This window comes from Aulonocara sp. 'chitande type north' Nkhata Bay, linkage group LG3 (genome assembly GCF_057382095.1).
Source record: "Aulonocara sp. 'chitande type north' Nkhata Bay isolate Kocher_YH1m ecotype deep benthic linkage group LG3, A_spYH_male_GT1.1, whole genome shotgun sequence".
In the NCBI taxonomy this organism is placed as follows: Eukaryota; Metazoa; Chordata; class Actinopteri; order Cichliformes; family Cichlidae; genus Aulonocara; species Aulonocara sp. 'chitande type north' Nkhata Bay.
Genome location: NC_141346.1, coordinates 63,433,121 through 63,452,390, shown reverse-complemented (window position 1 = coordinate 63,452,390; position 19,270 = coordinate 63,433,121). Strand labels below are relative to the sequence as shown.

Here is a 19,270-nt window from a genome sequence, read left to right as displayed (position 1 = left end):
CTGAAAACAACACTTTTTTGGTCTAAGTGATTAAAGTAGAAAACAGAACTGATGTTCAAGAACAAACCATAGCTGCACTAATATTACACATCTCCATTGTTGTGGTGAACAGACATGTTGCTTTTAAAACCACATGCAGTGTGTGACCGTGACTGTTCACTGAGACCATGAACGCCACTTCGCTGAAGCCTTCGCCTTCTTCTTCTTCTTCTAAATTGGAAGCAGAAGGAGCACGAGCTGCTTTGATCTACTGAAAGGAAAAAGCAGAACATCTGAGCTGAAACCATTAAGACAGGAACAATCATTCAATGCAGTGTCTCACGTATCTTAGCCTGTTACAACTGTTGATACAAGCTAAATACGGTTAACACACAGTGTCAGGGAGCTCCAGCGTGGGAACTAGTGGCTTTAGGTTTGTAGTCATTTAACTTTCATCCATTCATTCATTTAATTCAGGAGGAAGAAATGTCAGGTTGGTGCAGGCTGGTTACATGCATTTGGTCCCATGCTGTCTTTAACTAAATGACTTGGTTCACTTTATGGCTGGGCTGTATGTGGGGTTATATCATGTTATTTGGGCAGGAGTACCTGTCCCCTGTTAGGCTTAGAAAGCTTCTCCATAAGTAGAGTTTCTAACTCTTCTAGCACATCTGTGGCTGACAGCTTTTTGGTGGCTCTTTTTACCCCACACTGGTTGTGAGTGTGTAAATAGCCCCACTAGTTCTTTTGGGTTGCAGTTAACTTGGGAGGAAGAGGTGGGTCTGCCATGACTAGATGAATAACAATTATCTGGGATACATAAATTTCATAATGCATGCATATATCTCTATAAACCTGCCTGAGGGCTGCCATTTTTTACATTCAGTTATTTCTCTGTTGAATCTAAATAATGCATGTGTTACAGTTAAACTGACACTGGTCAGTGTAAATGGCTCATTGGGACACAGAAACCTTTAAATTAAACCTGATATCGAGTGTCAAACAATATCAAAGCTGTAAAAGATGTTTACAGTCAGAATTTATAAAACTATGATTGTAAATAAATTCAAACAAGTGAGCTTTTCTCTTTGTGCTGAATATCAACACTGTGGTTTCTTAGACTGTGAGCTTTACTTTAGCACAACCAGTTGTAGAAGCCGTCACTCCAAATGTCTTTTGATAACAAGACAAAAATACCTTTTCAGTCCACGGCCTGAAGTTCTTCTCCGACATCTTCTGCCATCGGCTTTGTCTGCTGGTTTGAAGACAATAAACCACAAAAAGATGATTTAGTCACTTTGTCTGCGTCATGCAGCTCGAATGTGTCGTGCAACGATGTTGAATAGCCGTCGTTATCCCTCTGCTGTGTCAGTAGGATTGTACTGTACAGCATCTCATTGATATGTGAGGAATGCTAATGTAAACAGACTTACATCATTAAAACATAAAGGGCAGGAGATATTTAGATATTTTTATATTTATATTACATTTTATAGCTGACGGATATTACTAAATAGATTGAATTTACTAAATAGCTGGATGAACATGAAAAATATGTCTATAATAACAAATGACCATGAGAGCCAGTAGAATTAATTCAACTGGACACTCAAACGACGTCCTTAAATGCTCTTTAAGTGGCAGAACAGATGAACAAACAGTTAATCGCTTACTTGAGATGAAATCTGCTCAGCTACTTTGAAAACAGCTTCTAACTGGTTCCTCCTTTAACAGGATGACGGCTCAGGGGTAAGGCCATCATGCAATCCAGCAACCTTTATGGTTCTGCTTTGATTCACCAGGAACTATTAGGGAAACCTTCCAGCGCCTCCTGTGAAAGACGCAGGCATAAACACACAAACATTTATTAACATGTTCCACAGTCTTCCAGTTTGATTTTCTCATCCTGTGGACAACAACGTACATGGATGCAGGTTTATTGTTAACTTTTGTAAGGTTTATTTAGTGAACATATCCAGCTGCAGTTCCACTGTGATCCTGAACTGGATAAGCACTTAAGAAAATGTGTCAATAAATGGACAAACATCAACTTACTATATTTATCCAAACAGACGGGACCAATAATGCTTCACTGAGTTAGAGACTTTAATGTCTCTTCTATGTAAGAATGTCTCGTGCTGATATACCTGCAAACTTGACAACAAAGGTTTTTCAGACTGCATGTAGCTGTCCTCTATGTCAGCTCACACATTTACATTCATGTCACACTTATTTCTGCTTTCCCATTTTATAATTATTACTTACATTTTGATTAGATACCTTGAGTTTGTAAATGATCAGATTACATCATTGGAATACAATGCATCCAATTCAGGGTTGCGGGAGGATGAAGCCTATCCCAGCTGATACAGGACAAAGACAGGCTGCCAGTTTATCGCAGGGCTAACACTTAAATGTTTGATATTTCTTATAATAATCATAATTATGACTATTATTAAGGTTTCTTTATAAATACATTTTGATTTTTTTATAACCTCTAAAATATAAACCTGAGCTGTTTCAGATTCTGACCTCTGACCTCACTGCAGCTCCCTCTTGGAAGTACGTCTGCTTCTTGTCTACCCCCAGTGTTGACAGCCTGCCCTTGATATCACGTACTGTACCTGAGGAACAAAAAAGGACAAATGAAATCTAGTTAAACTATTAAGCATATTTGCTCTTCTGAAATCCGTGTTAAACAACAACAAATATAAATTAGTAAAAAAATACAGCCGAGTAGAGGCTTTACAAACCACCAGCAGCCATAACGCTAAATTTTAATCTTCAAATGTTTCTGAGCCGTCTTCAACCTGCTTTTAACACATTAAAGTCCCACAGTCAGGTAGCTCCAAGCCCTCCTGGGTTTTAAATGCACCTTAGAACACACATGCATCAACATTGCAATGAGCGGGTGGAGGGAGGTTTGGAGTCTTCTCTCACCCCCATTCTCTGCGACCTGCTGGAGCAGGGGGGCTAGGACTAGGAGGAGGAGTTGGCCGTCCGACTGCGGTCTGGAGTGTGGAGCCTTCCTGCTGCTGCGGAGTCGGGGCGGTCTGCCTCTCCCCACCGCAGGGAAAAGGGAAACACCACCTGGGTCTGGGTGCAGTTCCCCCCTCCAGGGGCGGGGGCACCTAGACCCGGTTTGTAGAGTACGCTTGGGGAGTGTGATCGTGTGTACAACGTCTCTTTATGTCTGTCTCCACGTTGGTTGAGTGTGGAGTAAGTGCATATGAGAGCATGAGGGTGGGAATGGATGTTTGTATCTGTGTGTGCCTGTATGTCTGTGTCTATATGTCAGGTTGGGTGTCAGGCGCCACCTCTCTGGGGACATCTCAGGCCCTCCAAGGTTTGGAGGCCTATCTCCCCCTACCACCACTTCCCCTGCCAGTGGCGGACCCCCTCAGACATCGGTGCGTTGGTGGTTCTTTGTGTCCGGGGATGGGCGTCCAGGTACACACCGGCTCACTCCTTGGCGGCCGCTTATCGGGGCCTGGAGCCTGGGGCTCGCTCGGGCCACTTCGGAGGTGGGGTGCCCCCGGCCTCTCGGCCTGGGGCTCGGTCACTCAGGCGCAGCTGGCTGCCGGCGGAGCTCACGGGCGCGTCACTGCAACTCCCCCTGGCTTCTGCTCCGCGGCTGCTGAGTGAGCCCTCATCTGGGACTCTCCTCAGCTCTTTCCGGGACAGTGGCGCGGCTGCCCCTCTGTTGGTCTTCCTTGGTCTCTTGTGTTCTGGGGGCCTCTGGATGTCTGGAGTTTTGATCTCCTCCACACCTGCTTCACGCCCTGGAGGACGGGGCTGTGGCCCCCCCACACCCTCTAGCAGATTATTACATGAAGGAACCTTTTAAAAAACAAAAAACAAGCGCGTCCATGCTCACAGGTGTACACACGGGTGATCACACCCACAAACTACACCCTTTTTGGCTCCTACCTCAAAGCACACTGTGTTCTGTTGATCTTATGTGCTGCACAATAATGTTTAACATTTAGTATTTACTGTCATATTCCCATATATCATTGTGATGTTGTTTATTCTATTACTCTTGTTCTCTTCTGCTTGCTTTCTTTTTTCTTTCTCAGCAGGTGATCCAGGTGATTGATATATGCATTTTTTTTTTCTCTGCCCGTTCTGTTGGTTTTTGTCTTTTGCCCTTCTCCCCCGTCCCTCTTCTCAGCTGTTTCTCTTTCCCTCTTTCTTTCTCCCCTTCTTTCCCCCAGTCAAGTCTGTCCCGTATTCAGTAAGTGAAAATAAAATAAACAATAAAAGGTGAATCAAATGGACCATTACGGCAAGGCTGGGATGGTCAGTTTGGTAAAGTAAATCCGTTGGGCATCTTTCTTTGCCTTTAGACAACAATTCTGATGGCAAAAGAGCCAAACGGGACAGGCCAAAAAGAAAAAAAAAAAAAAAAAAAAGTCCCACAGTCAATGCAGCCTGACTCAATCCTAAATGTTCAGCACACAGAGACACAGAGGTGCCGTTTAAAGTTTAGTGATAACCTGAGTCACTGATCATTTGCAGTATTACAGAGTCTGGCAGTCTTTGCATGATGTCCACGTCACTGTAAGTTTCTAGCTGACTCTCAGGTGTGACAGGTGTGCCAGCAGGAAAGAATAATAATAACCTGCATCCTGAGGTTTGTCATGCAGGATTAAAGGGGCCAGGCTTTGTTCACACAGCTAGGATTGTATTTTACACTGACCCTGGGTCAGTATAAGTATCATACAGTTTAAACGAAGCACTGAAACTTGCACATATTTATTACAGATGCACTGAAGCTAATCGAGATATTTGCTGTCAATCTGTGGCTGCGATTAAACACTTTACTGGAAACTTTATTAACTAGTAACTTCATCAGTCATGACAGAAGCTAATATTTCTGTGCTAACATCGTTTAACCAGTAACAGCTTTACTCCAATATAAGCTAACGTTTAGACCGTAACTTTAAGCTAGCACCATAAAGACGGTAAAACACATAATAATATCTACAAATGCATCTTAAAGCTGTTATATTAGCACTCGGTGTATTACTAAGATAACCACATTAACATTACTGACACTCGCTGACTTTTAATAGTCATTCTATAAATGCTGTCCGTTTAAATGGTCTTACCTGTAAACACTGTATATCCACCGGATTCCAGCCAGAGTGGATTCTGGAGTCTTCCACGCTCCTGTTAGTGATCCTCCATCTGGATGGATGAGAACAACCTTCTGAACAATCTAGCAGGAGATGGCCCATATCTATGGGACTGATTTGTGCTAATAACGCCCATTGTATGGACTGATAACAGCCGAAGCGGGTGAATAAACCCAGTAGCTAGCTGTGCCATTACCCAGCATACATCACTCCCTCCGTAAATGCAATAAACGATACAAAAGCATCGTTCTACCTGTTTTTCAGGTAGTTTTTTACATTATATAATTTATTGTGTTCTGTATACGTCACTACAATGTGATTTGGAAAATGTCTAAATATACCGACAACAGGCACTTCCGCAGCAATCTCTTCAATCGGAGGACCCTTCACGTCAATTCCCGACGCGAGAGGGGTACCCTGCGCGTCCATAAGTGCAGCAGAGGGAGCCTGACCATGCGTCACACGTTTGACGAGTTGGGAGTGAGAACGTGTTGGCTGAACAGGTGATGGAGAAACAGGTTTACCTTTTAGGTGACATGAATGAGTTGAAGGGAAGTTATGAACTGTTGCTGAGAGACAAATAACACCAGGATCCTTTTTTAGGTAGCTGACAGCTGGTAACTGTGCAGGGGCGGGTCTAGCAACGTGTTGCCAGGGGGGCAGGTAGGGCATTAACAGGGAGAGGGGGGCACAAAGAAATACTTTTCTTTCTTATTCTCATTTAAAATGTCTCACTTTTAACAAATAATTATCTGAATCTTACAACCAAGTTTTTATCTGATGTAAAATGTATAGAAATCATACATATACCAACAAGACTGTACATCACTGTCACAACAGTGTTTGTTTTCATTCAAAGGCTTTATGGCTTTAATACCTGGGGGGCCGGTCTCTAGTCAAAATGCCCGGGCTGAGTTTTTGTCCCAGGCCAGCCCTGGCCAACAGGGAAACAAACGCTGACACTGCGCTGCAAGTCTCGGACGACAGTACACCTAAAGCTGGGCATACACTGCAATTTTCAAACTGCACGATTGACTCACATGGGTTAGAAGTTGGTAGGTCACGATGCAGGTCTCACACTATACCGCCCGATGCTCTGATGTGACCTGAGTGCTCACACTGTGCCTCCATAAAATGAAGGTTATAACAGAAAATCTGTCGCTCGCTCTGTCTTTCACTCACACAGACACACCACCACCATCAACTTTGCTAAATTGCTAATGAAAAACATTGATCAGGCAGCTGTGATTGAGCAGCAGTGTAGATCCAACTATTTTCACGGTTGTTGTGGTCGTGATAATTTTGTGAAAAGGCTCGGATGAGCTTTCCGAAGTTCCACAAGTTGTGCCTCCATCGCTTGTGTCCAGATCACACGCTGCACAGCCGTGCTGCTTCATCTTTTTCACCGACGTTTACGTGTTTGCGCGTCAGCAGCGTGAGCGGCTGCGGTGACACCCTGACGAGCGAGCAATGTTTGTTTCGCTCAGAGAAAGAAAAAAAGGCTGCAAAAGCACAGGGAGGAATGGGAAAAGGGAAACACCTGGCTGGGAAAGGTCACCATAACACCTATAAAGCGCACTGCACTGTGTGCCGGCGCACTTTTTCCATAGGCATGCTTCTAATGGTGGGCACAAGAAGAACATGAGGGGTGTGAAAGCTCGGGGAACCCTTAACCAATTTCTTGTCCACCAGGCCATGGCAGAAGCAGATATGGTATGTAAACACTGGTTTGTGTTTTAAACCCCCTGGTTAAGGTTAATATGGGCATGTGCAGTGAATATCAGCGCTATGTGGCCAGAAGTGTGATAATATAATTTATTTTGTGTAATAAACAACTGCAAGGATAGATGATTACAACAAATAGATGACTAATACATAAAATTAATACATAGATGAATAATGATGATGAGTTATGATGCGTACTCAAGCGGGTTTACAAACGGGAGCAAAAGCTGAAATAATGCCTCTACTGAAGCCAATTGCACTAAATGCACTATATGTGCACTGTTACAAGAATATTTTTTCTTTCTATTGCTTTCTATTAATTTACATAATTTTAAGTTAAGCAGGACAGAGTTCTTTTAAAGAAAGATTTACTTTTATTCTCAAAAGTTAAACATGACAGGCTTCTGTTTAAGAAAGAGACCTGTTTTACTGTGTTAATGTTGTCATTTTGAGCTAAAAATAAATGGCTAAATGATCATTTGTTTCCCATATGGTCATATCACAAAGAATATGCATCTGCTTAAATCAAATTCAAGTCAAATGGTTAAAAAAATAATTTCACACACAAAGAAAAGAGCTAAAAAATTCACCACACTGGGAAGGGTGAAGACAACTGGGTTGCCCGGCCCTGGCCACGAGGTGTCCCTTATTTATTTTTCAGGGAGATGGCAACCCTATGTGTACATGATCGAAATAACTTGAACACAAACACAAAAAAAAACAAAGAGGAAGACCGAACCGGAAGGAAACAACTACAAGTCCCAGCATCCTCTGTGTTTAGGGAGGAGTAGTGAAAGTGAAAGTATTGAGCCTCCGTTGAGAGGAGAAGGAGGAGGAAGGTGGAGCTGAGGCAGGTGAGCAAAGGCGTAGATTTTGCATGGACGGGAGGGACGTGTCCCCACCAATAATTTGATCTCTTCGAAAAAAAGAAAAACAAACCCGATAGAAAGAAAGAAAAAAACAATCTGTCAACGTCTCATTCACCCAGCGGTGCAGAAAGAGTTAAATTACGTTCTCTACTGGAGTCCTACGTCATGTGACAAATATGGCCAATGTGATTGGCTGTGCCTTTCAGGGAGCTCTGTTTAGTAGTGATGTGCGATACCACTGATTCCCTTTCCGATCCGATACCAAGTAAAATTCAGGGTGGTATCGGTGATACTGATCCGATACCGATACTCTGTACAAAAACGTAATGTTTCATTGCATTTCATAATACAATATATAATTGTATTATGTAATTGTAATAATAACATAACCATATTGCTTCATAATGATTAGAGGACATCAGACAACTTGTTTTTATTGCTTAATAATGCAGAATAATCATAGAGAAATAAAAAAAAACTGGCGTTGTGCTATTTGAGCATGTTGCCTGCCTGCAGCACTAAAGGACTCTGCGAGAGACGTCTGTCTCGCTCTAGCAGCACCTGTCCCTGTCCTCCTCTTCAGTTCACCTCAACATAAGCTCGTCATATTCTGTGATGTGATTTACTCCGAGGTGTTTGACGAGGTCAGTGGTGTTGCCACAACACCTCACTGTCTTGCCACATATATCACAAACCGCGTCTGGGCTGTTTGTGGAGGTAAAACGCGTCCACACAGGACTCTGTTTGCGCTCAGCCATTGTTGTGAGTGTGCACGCCATGGGCTGCGACACATTTATACAGCCGTATTTCACATATGACTATGAAAGGCATAAGAGGAAGTAGTTCCTTCCAAATTAGACGATCCGAATGATAAAGTTTCTTTCCACTGCGTTCATTTTAATGGAAAAACTACAAATTTACCCCAGAGTACTAAAATATCGATATTATAATATGAGAATCGATTCTAGAACATAAATTGCTGGTATCGGAAGAATCGATATTTCAGTATCGATCCGCACACCACTACTGTTTAGTTTTAGCAGCGGCAAGCCTGCGCTGCTAGGGCCTGCAAGGAGGAGAGGTGGGTGGCAGCAAAAAGGAAGTACCTGGATATAAAAAAGTGTTTTTCAAAGAAACCTGTAAGTTACTTAAAGTCAGGCTCACTCATAAAATGTGTCCGTCACAATAACATTACAGGCTATGCTAGGCTTTGGCCCACATCAGTCTAAAATTGTATGTAACCGTGAATAACGTGTTTTGGAAGCTAACTGCACAACAGGCAGCACTATTAGTTCTCTCAGTCTCAGAGCAGCGTTTCTAATTTTGATTGAAACTGTCAGAGAAAACGGCAGCGTCGAGCGAGCCAGGATATTAGTTTACAGAGGCTGTTAAAATTATATGTCTGATGTTAAAATGTTGGTGACACAATAATTTCATCCTAATGGCACTGACATATTCATAGGGTTCATTTTTGAGAAAAAATATAACGAGGTAGTCATGATTTTGCAAATAAATAAAAATAAAACCTTGTAGTGCAGTTTGCACAAATTGTTTTAAAAATGCACTCACCCTACGAACATTACTGACGAGTCAAGGTCTGCACAAAGTGACAGAAACACTGAAGCAGCTCCACATTTTATTCTTATTGTCATGTATGTCCTATTTGTCAGGTGACAGAAGAACCAACACAAAGCTCAGAGAGTAATGGTGACACAAGATCACAGGTGAAAATAAAAAACTTAAAATAACCTGGTTGCACAAATATGCACACCCTTAAACTAATACTTTGTTGCAGCACCTTTGCCTTTTATCACTCTAATCAGTCTTTTTGGGTAGGAACCTATTAGCATGGCACATCTTGATGTGGAAATATTTGCTCACTCTTCTTTGCAAAATTCACATATAAAACTATGAATTGTAATTTTAAATGGTTTAAAAGCAGGTAGAATAGCATATGTACACAGCAAATCCAGCATGTCCAAATTAACACTGTCGGATTTGATTTCAACACTATTAAAGTGTCTATATGGGTCCACACCAGAGAGTGTTAATTTAACTCTTTTTGGAGAGTTGGTACGTTAACTCTGATTTAGTGTTAAACACCGAATCTGTCTGGAGTTGATAATTTAACACTTTGTGTTAAGAGTTTATATATTAACTCTCAAAGAGTATTTTAGTTTAACTACGTAAGAGTTATCTTCTAATTAATTCCAAAAAGCAGGAATTTTACTGTTCTGAACTTCTAGAAATTTCTTTTGGAAATAAACATTTACTAAAAAGACGCAACGGTTTTTGAAAAACATTTATTCTGAACTGTGCACCACAATTTCAAAACATTTTCTGAAAGATGTAACAGTATACATGTTCTCACTTTCATTAGAATTTTGTTTATCAAAAGGTCTGACATAGGTGAGCTGGTAAATGCAAATAACAGCATCTCATCACTTATTTCTTCAATACAATATGCATGTCCTTCATTCATCCCTTTGTGGAACTTCAATGCACTTCTGCTCTCCCCCATAATCCATCTTCACAAGCATATCCTGTGTGGAGATTGAATAAAAATTAGTTGACACTAATTAATGGCACAAATAATCCAGTAAACAATTGGAGCACAGTAAAAAAAAAAAAAAAAAAAGGAATCCTCTTTGAGCCATTACTTGTGTAAAGTATTTTCCCAAAAGACAAGGACACAGGCAACAGGTAATACTGAACTAAATGTAAAACCTCAACCTTTTTCATTTTTACCTAAACCGTGTGCACAAAACTCTGGAGGGATCTATGCTAACGTAGAATCCAGTCAGGACGTCTGCTACTGCTGTTTGCTCGTTTTTTTTTTTTTATGGGCGATCGTTTTCAGGCTTCAAGTAGCACCATTATACCAACATTTCACATTCTAGACATTGTTTTAGGTGTATTTGACCAAAAGTTTGACTGAAAATTCACATGTAAGCTTTTTTCAAGGCTGTGGTATTTGCCCACAAACAATACCTTTCAGCTAGCTAAAACAGAATGTTATGCTATCACCGAGCAACATGGCTAATGCCTTTCACACAGCTTTGTCTCAACTCCAAAGAGCCACAGAAGTAAAAGCTCATAATAATAATTGAAACAATCTTTGAAAAAATGACTTACCAAGCACGGCAAACAACTCAAATATGTAGAGCAAAATGTTCTGAAACGGCTTCACTTCGGCTTCAATTGGACCCTATGGTGCTGGGGGCGGAGTCTGTGAATTTATTCTGTTGGTGTCATAGCCCCTCTAGGAGTTCAGAGTTAAGAGGTCAAGAGTTAATGTTTCCATTGTAACACCTCCAGATTTGACATAGAAACACTCATTTTTAACTACTATCATTTTACACCTCAGAGTTACATTAAAAGAATGTGACTCTACTTAGAATAAAATTAACTCTACTTTTGCAAGAAGACTATTAACACCAAAACATTTAACACTTTTGAATTTGCTGTGTAGGCAAGTATACTTCTCCTTTTTTATCAAGAAGCAAAGACAAAAAGGGGAACAAAAGAAACAGGGCAGGGTTTGGTGGTTGAATCATCCGTCCCCACCAATGCCAAAACCAAATCTACGCCTTTGCAGGTGAGTGTTCACATGAATATGTTTCTTCTTATGACATAAAATAATTCCACGCTGTTCGTGTCTGTGGGTGAAATGTGAGGCCGCTCGGCTCCTCTGAGCGCTGGTTTCCTGTAAGTAGAGAGGAAGTGAGTTTAGCTGAGCCTCCGTTTAGTGTGAGAGAGCAGGAGGAGAGTGAGAGCTGTGCTGAGGCAGGGTGAGTGTTAACACCGCTCTGACATTACTGTGTCTCTGTGGCGGAAACAACAGGCTCCGTCAGTGGAGGCAAAAATAATCAGACTTTGGTTTTTCAAAGGAAACAACTTTATGTCGGAAGTTCCTGCATGCTCATTGGATAACGATGTGTCAATCTCGAGCTATTAGCCAATGAGCGTGCGGATTCACAGAAAGACCCGCCTTTATCACGGGACTTTAAAAACTACAATGGCGACAGAAACTCCTGAGTGGAGTTCAGGGTGACGTTATGAAACTGTGACGTTTGAGCCACTTCCTGTTCTCAGTCCCAGCGTCCTGATCACCGAGGTTTCTGTTGCTCTGATATCTGATATTGATTATATTGGTAAACAGGCTGTAGCATAAACATCAAACACAGCTGAAGCAGTTTTTGGATGGTTGGCTTCAAATGATCTGTCAGTTTGAAAAGTAAAAACAATTTAAAAATAGGTGAAGCTGATGCAGGGTGAGTGTTAACACCAGGACTTTAGAGGGAAGAAGAGTCACAGCATGTTGTTGACGCGTTGTTGTTCAATCGGGGGAGGCTCTCCGTTGAGGAGAAAAGCTTGAATTTGTTTGTATACGGATTATCCATTGTTTATTATTGCTCACCACAAACAACTATCTGATTGAATAGTTTTCTTATCAGATAGAGAAATAAAATGCGTTGCAAAATGTAAAAGCAAAATTTCCCCGCCTGGGCTGCCTTGCGCCTGATTGTTCTGTAAATAGTTTGAAATGGTTACATGAAAAGCGTCTGAGCCTTGGCTGCATTTTTAGGTAAATATAACTTTGTTGTCTGCAAAACTTTTGTGTATTTTTAAAAATGTACAATTTCTGTTTGCATTTCAAGTTATGAAAATGATTTGTTAAACATGCTTGTGGTTTTTACAGTCAAAAATATCACTTTCTACTCGTATTTTAAATTTTGTCTGAATTTAGATTAATTGTGCTGATACAGTTTGTCAAAATGAGAAAATAACAGATTGGCAAGATAAACAGTTTTTAAATGTGAAATACAGAGGCCACATCAAAAGTAGTCAAAAACGGCCAATTACACCCTGGACACCAGCTTTCTGGAGTATTTCAAATAACGGTAATATGAGTGGTCCATATGGTCACAAAGAATAGCCACTTGTTTCTGTGCTACCAAAGTTCCCCGGCTTTCATTCAAAATGTGTTTATCGTCAGCACCTGCACATTAAACTACTTAAATATTATAAATGTCTTCAAGCTCACACTGAGGCCTGTGGGGCACAATCAGCCACTGAGACAGTTCACACATTTATATGTGTTTGTATATGAATATTTCATACTTTAAGGCTGCCTGTTTATTTAAGGGAGATGAACAAAATACATTGGAATTGTACAAAATAATATCACAGATGACAAATTCAATAGATTTTAAGTAGATGCTTGTGCATTCTTAAAGTCTTATATCTTGAATTGAACTATTTGATCTGTTCAAAGCCTCCCAGTCAGTGCTGTTCTCCATGCCTGTCTGACTGTACATGTTATTAGCACAAACACTTTAAAGGTGATCCTTTAGGACTTCAGCAATAATACAGATAGCAATGTAGTTAGCAATAAAACAGTTTTATTGGGAATTAACTTAAAGAACAAACAAATATCTGTCTCCAAGTTCTTGTCACACAGGAAAGAAGCATCAATATCTGATGAGCAGACTTATTTCTTTCTTTTTTTGTTCACATTTTCACATCTTAATTTTTAAGTGAAATGGGCATTTAGAGTTTATACACTATGTATATAAGGTAGTACAGTACAGTGGAACCCCGACTTACAAAAGGAGTTCATTCCCGAGGGTCTTTCGTAATTGAGTTGCACGTTTTAAGTGAGGCGATGCTGAACGATAGGCTATAGGCTAATTGCTAACTAGAAATCAAATCAAATCAAATCAAATCAAATCACTTTTATTGTCACATCACATGTGCAGGCACACTGGCACAGCACATGCGAGTGAAATTCTTGTGTGCGAGCCCCACAAGCAACAGAGATGTGCAAACACAACAACACAAACGAGCAAAATACAAGAATGGCCAACCTGAAACTAATAAATATATGTACAATATATAATAGTGTATGCATTTCTGGATGTGTATACTGAATATTTTCCTACGTGTGTGTGTGTGTGTGTGTGTGTGTGTGTGTGTGTGTGTGTGTATACACATTTTTACAAATTAAATAGTTAAAAAATAATAATAATAATAATAATAATAATAAAAATAATAATAATAATAATAAAATATATAAAATATACAGAGTTGAATATGTGCAAAACAAGTGGCATTTATATACAGTGTGGAGTGCATAATGTTGAAGTTCCAGTAGTGAAGCTGAGGTGTCTATGACGTGTTCAGCAGAACAACAATTCGTCGTTCAAGTGGAACAGCGAAGCGCAAGTGCGGAAACCAAGGGGTTGTCACATGATTCGGAAGGCATTGTGGGCGTTGTAGGCTCAGCCAATCGGAGCCAGCGGATTTCGTTACTCGGGCATTTTGCCATAACACGGGCAGAAATATTGCCATTCAGTGCCTTCGTAACTTGAAGTTTTCGTGAAATGGGGCATTCGTAAGTCGGGGTTCCACTGTATTTTTGTGTGGTGCGTTTTTCTATTTCTTAGCAAAAGTTGAACAAAGGTATTTAAGTTCACGTAGGATGATTTGTTTTCATTTTCACATGGTCTTACTGAGGCAATGCGAATTGAAACATGCATTCTTTTTTTTTTCTGGCGGGGGGGCTGATGTGCTGGAAAAGCTTGAAAAGGGACCTTGAAAGTGCTTAAAAAGTGCTTGAATTTGACCCTGAAAAAGGCGTAGGAACCCTGCTCACGGCAAAGCGTGGGACAGACCCGCTCGCCTCGCAAGCAATCGAGCTGTTATTTCCACCGACAAAGCGCATGTCCCGGTACACAGCTGCCATAACCCCCCCTGTACACTGACTTCATTTACTGAGGTTTTATTTCCTGATGGTCGTATGTGTCATACGTGTTCCAGTCGCCAATTCTGAATTATAACTAACATTAAAAACATGTTTAAGGAGGAGAGAGAGCAAAAAAATTCGATTAACAGCTGATGTTTGGGTTTTTGTTCAATAATCAGCGTGACCTGATAAACGCATAAAAGAAATAACGTTGGTGTTTCCGTCATGTAGTAACTGTTAGGTTTAACTGTACAAAGGTGGTTTGACACTATGAAACACACACAGACTTCATGATGTTCGCCTCATTTTTTTATTGTGAATATTAATCATGAGGGTAAACGGCCCTGTACACCACGGAGCGAGGTCAGCATGTCCACGATATCTTCAGCTCTCTGAGTTAACCCATCAAACTAATCTAACGCTCATCTACGAATAATTCACGGCTCATATCAATATTATTTTACAGAAAATCATCCTTATTGCTGCCAACTATTCCAGGGACATGAAAATCTACAGCATAAAGAACACAAAAATATGGCAGTCTAACGCAACACTTTAACAGAGATGAATGCATCAGTTTGTCACAGATCAAAGTGGAATGAATGTGATTGGTTGAACTGGTGTTCGTGATCTGTGTTTTCTGCATTTTCATCAGCGTAAGAGACTCAGCAGCAGATTATGACAGTTATACATTTGATGAATCACCAAATTAATAAACGCAAGATACAATCAAACCTGTTCCAACAGTTTGAGTTTGTGTTCCCTCAGCTGCAGACTCGCTGCTTTTTAAATGTTTGAGAGCGAAGATGAGATAGAGAATCAGCAGCAAAGAGAACAGAGAAAATCCAAATCAGAGTTTTTCTCTGAATTAAAAGCAAGGAAACAACAATATATTCTACATGGTGAAACTGATGGTTTCTGGTGTTTGGGTCTGTTTTTCTGTATTTATGCAGATAAAGTGTAAACTCAGATGAATTATACCATCAAATGTTAAAGGAAAATATCAGGATGAGTGTCTGTGAGCTGAGAAGGACGTGAAGCGAGCAGTTTATCCCAGAGCTGAAGCTGCTCTGTGTGCAGAGATGAGCTCAGATTCCTGCTGTGATTGATCAACAGTCACAGAAATGTAGACTTGTAGTTATTACTGCAGTATGGTCACAGCAGATACTGATAAACATGTATTATGAGGATGGATGATCAAGTTTCTCACTCTCTCCTTTAAATCTCAGTTTTTTTCTTCTTCACAGTTTATCTGTTAATTTATTAATGAATAACACTGAAAGAGTTTCTGTGATATTTCCCCTTGAACATCAGCTTATTAGGGCAGCATTAGGAAATAGCCCCCCTCCAAAGAATGAATAAATGAATGATGGTAATAATAAAATGATTAAAAAGCAGAGCTCAGAGTGGTAGAATGGTCAAACATGGATCCACGGGTGGTTCAACTGCATTTGGTGACGTGACTAAAGCAAATCTTTCAAATAATCCCACCATCAACGGGATGTTGTCTCCTTTACTACGGTTACTTTACTTGGTCACCGTGTGAATTTCTTTGAAATGAACCAAATTCTTTTATTTGTTGGTTGTTGCATATTTAACCTCTACAGTCAGGAAAGGAGGAGATGAGGCCTCAACAATGTTGGGTTGTCGCTGTGCTTCAGGTTAGAGTGAGTGTCCATGGAATAAATGTAAGTCAGTGAACTGGAAACATGACTGTGTTCAAACTTTGTTTTCCTTTTTATAATGAGTCTAATCAAAGGTGGACAGAAGTATCTCCACTTTGACTTTTCTGTGTCACCATCAGAGCTTCTGCACAGTGTGTTTCTGGGGCAGATAACATTGCAGCATTATGGAGACATTATGGAGACAAAAAGAAAAGCGTCTGGATTTCTTTAAGTTAAACTTAAAGAAATCCAGACGCTTTTCTTGGACTGTTGGTTTCAGTGTTGAGTCTCATTCTTTCTGCAGCCATTAACAAACACCAGAATAAACACCCCGAGGCTGCTTTTATTGTTGCTGGCGACTTCAACCACACCAACTTAAAGACAGTCCTCCCCAGATTCCACCAACATGTCTCCTGCCACACCAGAGGAGACAAGACTTTAGACCATGTGTATTCCAACCTGGCTGGAGCCTACAAAGCCACACCCCTCCCCGACATTGGACAATCGGACCATCTCTCCCTGTTCCTCACACCTAGGTATTCACCACTCATCCAACGTGTGAAACCTGCTGTGAGGACAATTAAAGTGTGGCCAGAGGGGACAGACGCAGTGCTCCAGGACAGATTTAAAAACACAGACTGGAATATGTTCACCCACACAGACCTGGACCAGTACGCCTCATTTGTACTGGATTACATCTCCGAAACCACAGACAGTGTCACCACCCAGAAACGGATCACCATGTACCCCAACCAGAAGCCTTGGATGAACCGGGATGTTCGTCTCCTCCTGAAGGCCCGCAACACCGCCTTTAGGTCAGGAGATGCACACGCCTACAGCACAGCCAGGGCTAATCTAAAGAAGGGCATCAAAAAAGCCAAACACCATTACAAAAAGAAGGTAGAAGGACACTTCTCCAACTCCAACCCCCGATGCATGTGGCAAGGACTCCAGACCATTACAGACTACAGGACCACCAAACCCTCCCCCGCATCCTCTGATGTCTCCTTCCTCAACGAGCTCAACAACTTTTATGCTCGTTTTGAGCGAGGGAACCCCACAACCACAACCAAAGCAGACATGACGCCAGACCACCAACCTCTGACTCTCTCCCCCACCAATGTAGGAGCGGTGCTGAGCAGGATCAATGTCCACAAGGCTGCAGGTCCTGATGGCATCCCCGGGCGTGTTCTCAGAGCGTGTTCTGGGGAGCTTGCAGGAGTGCTCACAGACATATTCAATCTGTCCTTGGCCCACGCTGTGGTACCGGCCTGCTTCAAATCCACCTCCATCGTCCCGATACCCAAAAACTCCAACCCATCTTCCCTCAATGACTACCGCCCAGTAGCACTCACCCCCATCATCACTAAGTGCTTAGAGCAGCTGGTCCTAGCACACTTCAAATCCTGTCTCCCCCCCACCCTGGACCCCCACCAATTCGCATACCGCCAGAACAGGAGCACAGAGGATGCAGTCTCCATCGCACTGCACTCTGTCCTCTCACACCTGGACAACAACAACACCTACGCCAGAATGCTGTTTATAGACTTCAGTTCAGCATTCAATACAATCCACCCCTCACAACTCATCAGGAAACTGACAGACCTGGGCATCAGTTCCCTCATCTGCAAATGGTTACTGGACTTCCTGACCAACCGCCCCCAACATGTCCGGCTGGATAACCACTGCTCATCTACCATCACAATGAACACCGGTGTACCACAAGTCTGTGTGATGAGCCCTTTCCTCTACTCCCTCTTCACCCACGACTGCAGACCTGCTGATGGTTCCAACACCATCATTAAGTTTGCAGATGACACCACGGTGATTGGCCTCATCAGTGACAACGATGAGGCCGCCTACAGGGAGGAGGTGGATCGTCTGGCTGAGTGGTGCGACACAAACAACCTGCTGCTTAACACAGAGAAGACCAAGGAGCTCATCGTGGACTACAGGAGGAATGCTGACCCACATCCACCCATCCACATTAAGGGGACGGCTGTGGAGCGTGTGAGCCGCTTCAAGTTCCTGGGAGTCCACATCTCCGAGGATCTCACCTGGACGACCAACTGCTCCAAGCTGGTCAAGAAGGCTCACCAGCGCCTCTTCTTCTTGAGGACTCTGAGGAAGAACCACCTGTCCTCAGACATCCTGGTGAACTTCTATCGCTGCACCATCGAGAGCATCCTGACCAACTGTATAACAGTCTGGTACGGGAACTGCTCTGCCTCGGACCGGAAGGCGTTGCAGAGGGTCGTGAAAACTGCCCAGCGCATCGCCGGAGCACCACTTCCTGCCATAAAAGACATCTACAGGAAGCGGTGTCTGAAAAGGGGTGGGAAAATCATCAAAGACCCCAGTCACCCATCACATGGACTCTTCACCCTCCTGCCCTCTGGGAGGCGCCACAGGAGCCTCCGGACTAAGACCACCAGGTACCGGAACAGCTTCTTCCCCACAGCTGTCAGACTCCTGAACTCTGCCTCCTGACACCTGACCCACATTAACACATGGACTGGACATACACACACCCACAATGGACAACTGTACCCTCAAACACACAATAATAACATGGAGTGAACCACCACTCACAACCACTAGCACTTTATATAGCCTCTGTAGAAACTATCTACACCCTCACTTATCTTGACTGCACTACTGTATAGCTCTGTGTAAATAATCATTCTGTACATTCAATAATCTTTAATCCTACAACTGTTTACAACTTGCATAGTTCCCATTTCTGTATAGCTGTATATCTCAGATTTCTGTAAAGTTATTTATTTCATATTCTGTATAGTTTTTCATATTTATATCCTGTTCATATCCTGTACATAGCTTGTACTCACTACAGCCTGTACATACTTATAGTTATAGAATATTCACAACATACTTCATACCGTGTACATTATAACATACCGTAATAGACCCATTTCTGTAATATACTTACATATCTATACTATTGCTAATATATATTGTAATATACCTATATCACTAAAGCACTTCTGGATGGATGCAAACGGCATTTCGTTGCCCTGTACCTGTGCATGTGCAATGACAATAAAGTTGAATTCTATTCTATTCTATTCTATTCATTCACACACTCCCTCAGACTCTTCACACACACTGATTTGCTGACATAAA

The 19,270-nt window shown here is 41.8% G+C and overlaps 1 protein-coding gene and 1 long non-coding RNA gene across 2 annotated transcripts in view; one reads left to right on the top strand and one right to left on the bottom strand.

Moving 5' to 3' along the window:
* Positions 1 to 19,270, top strand: part of LOC147336528 (NACHT, LRR and PYD domains-containing protein 12-like) — a 272,065-nt gene that overhangs the window by 145,902 nt on the left and 106,893 nt on the right. The window lies entirely within an intron of this gene.
* On the bottom strand, positions 1,659 to 5,323 carry LOC147336533 (uncharacterized). Its single transcript, XR_015128295.1, has 3 exons — positions 5,094 to 5,323; positions 2,512 to 2,603; positions 1,659 to 1,810 (listed from the first exon to the last, which is right to left on the bottom strand). It is a non-coding gene; the product is annotated as an uncharacterized LOC147336533 (long non-coding RNA).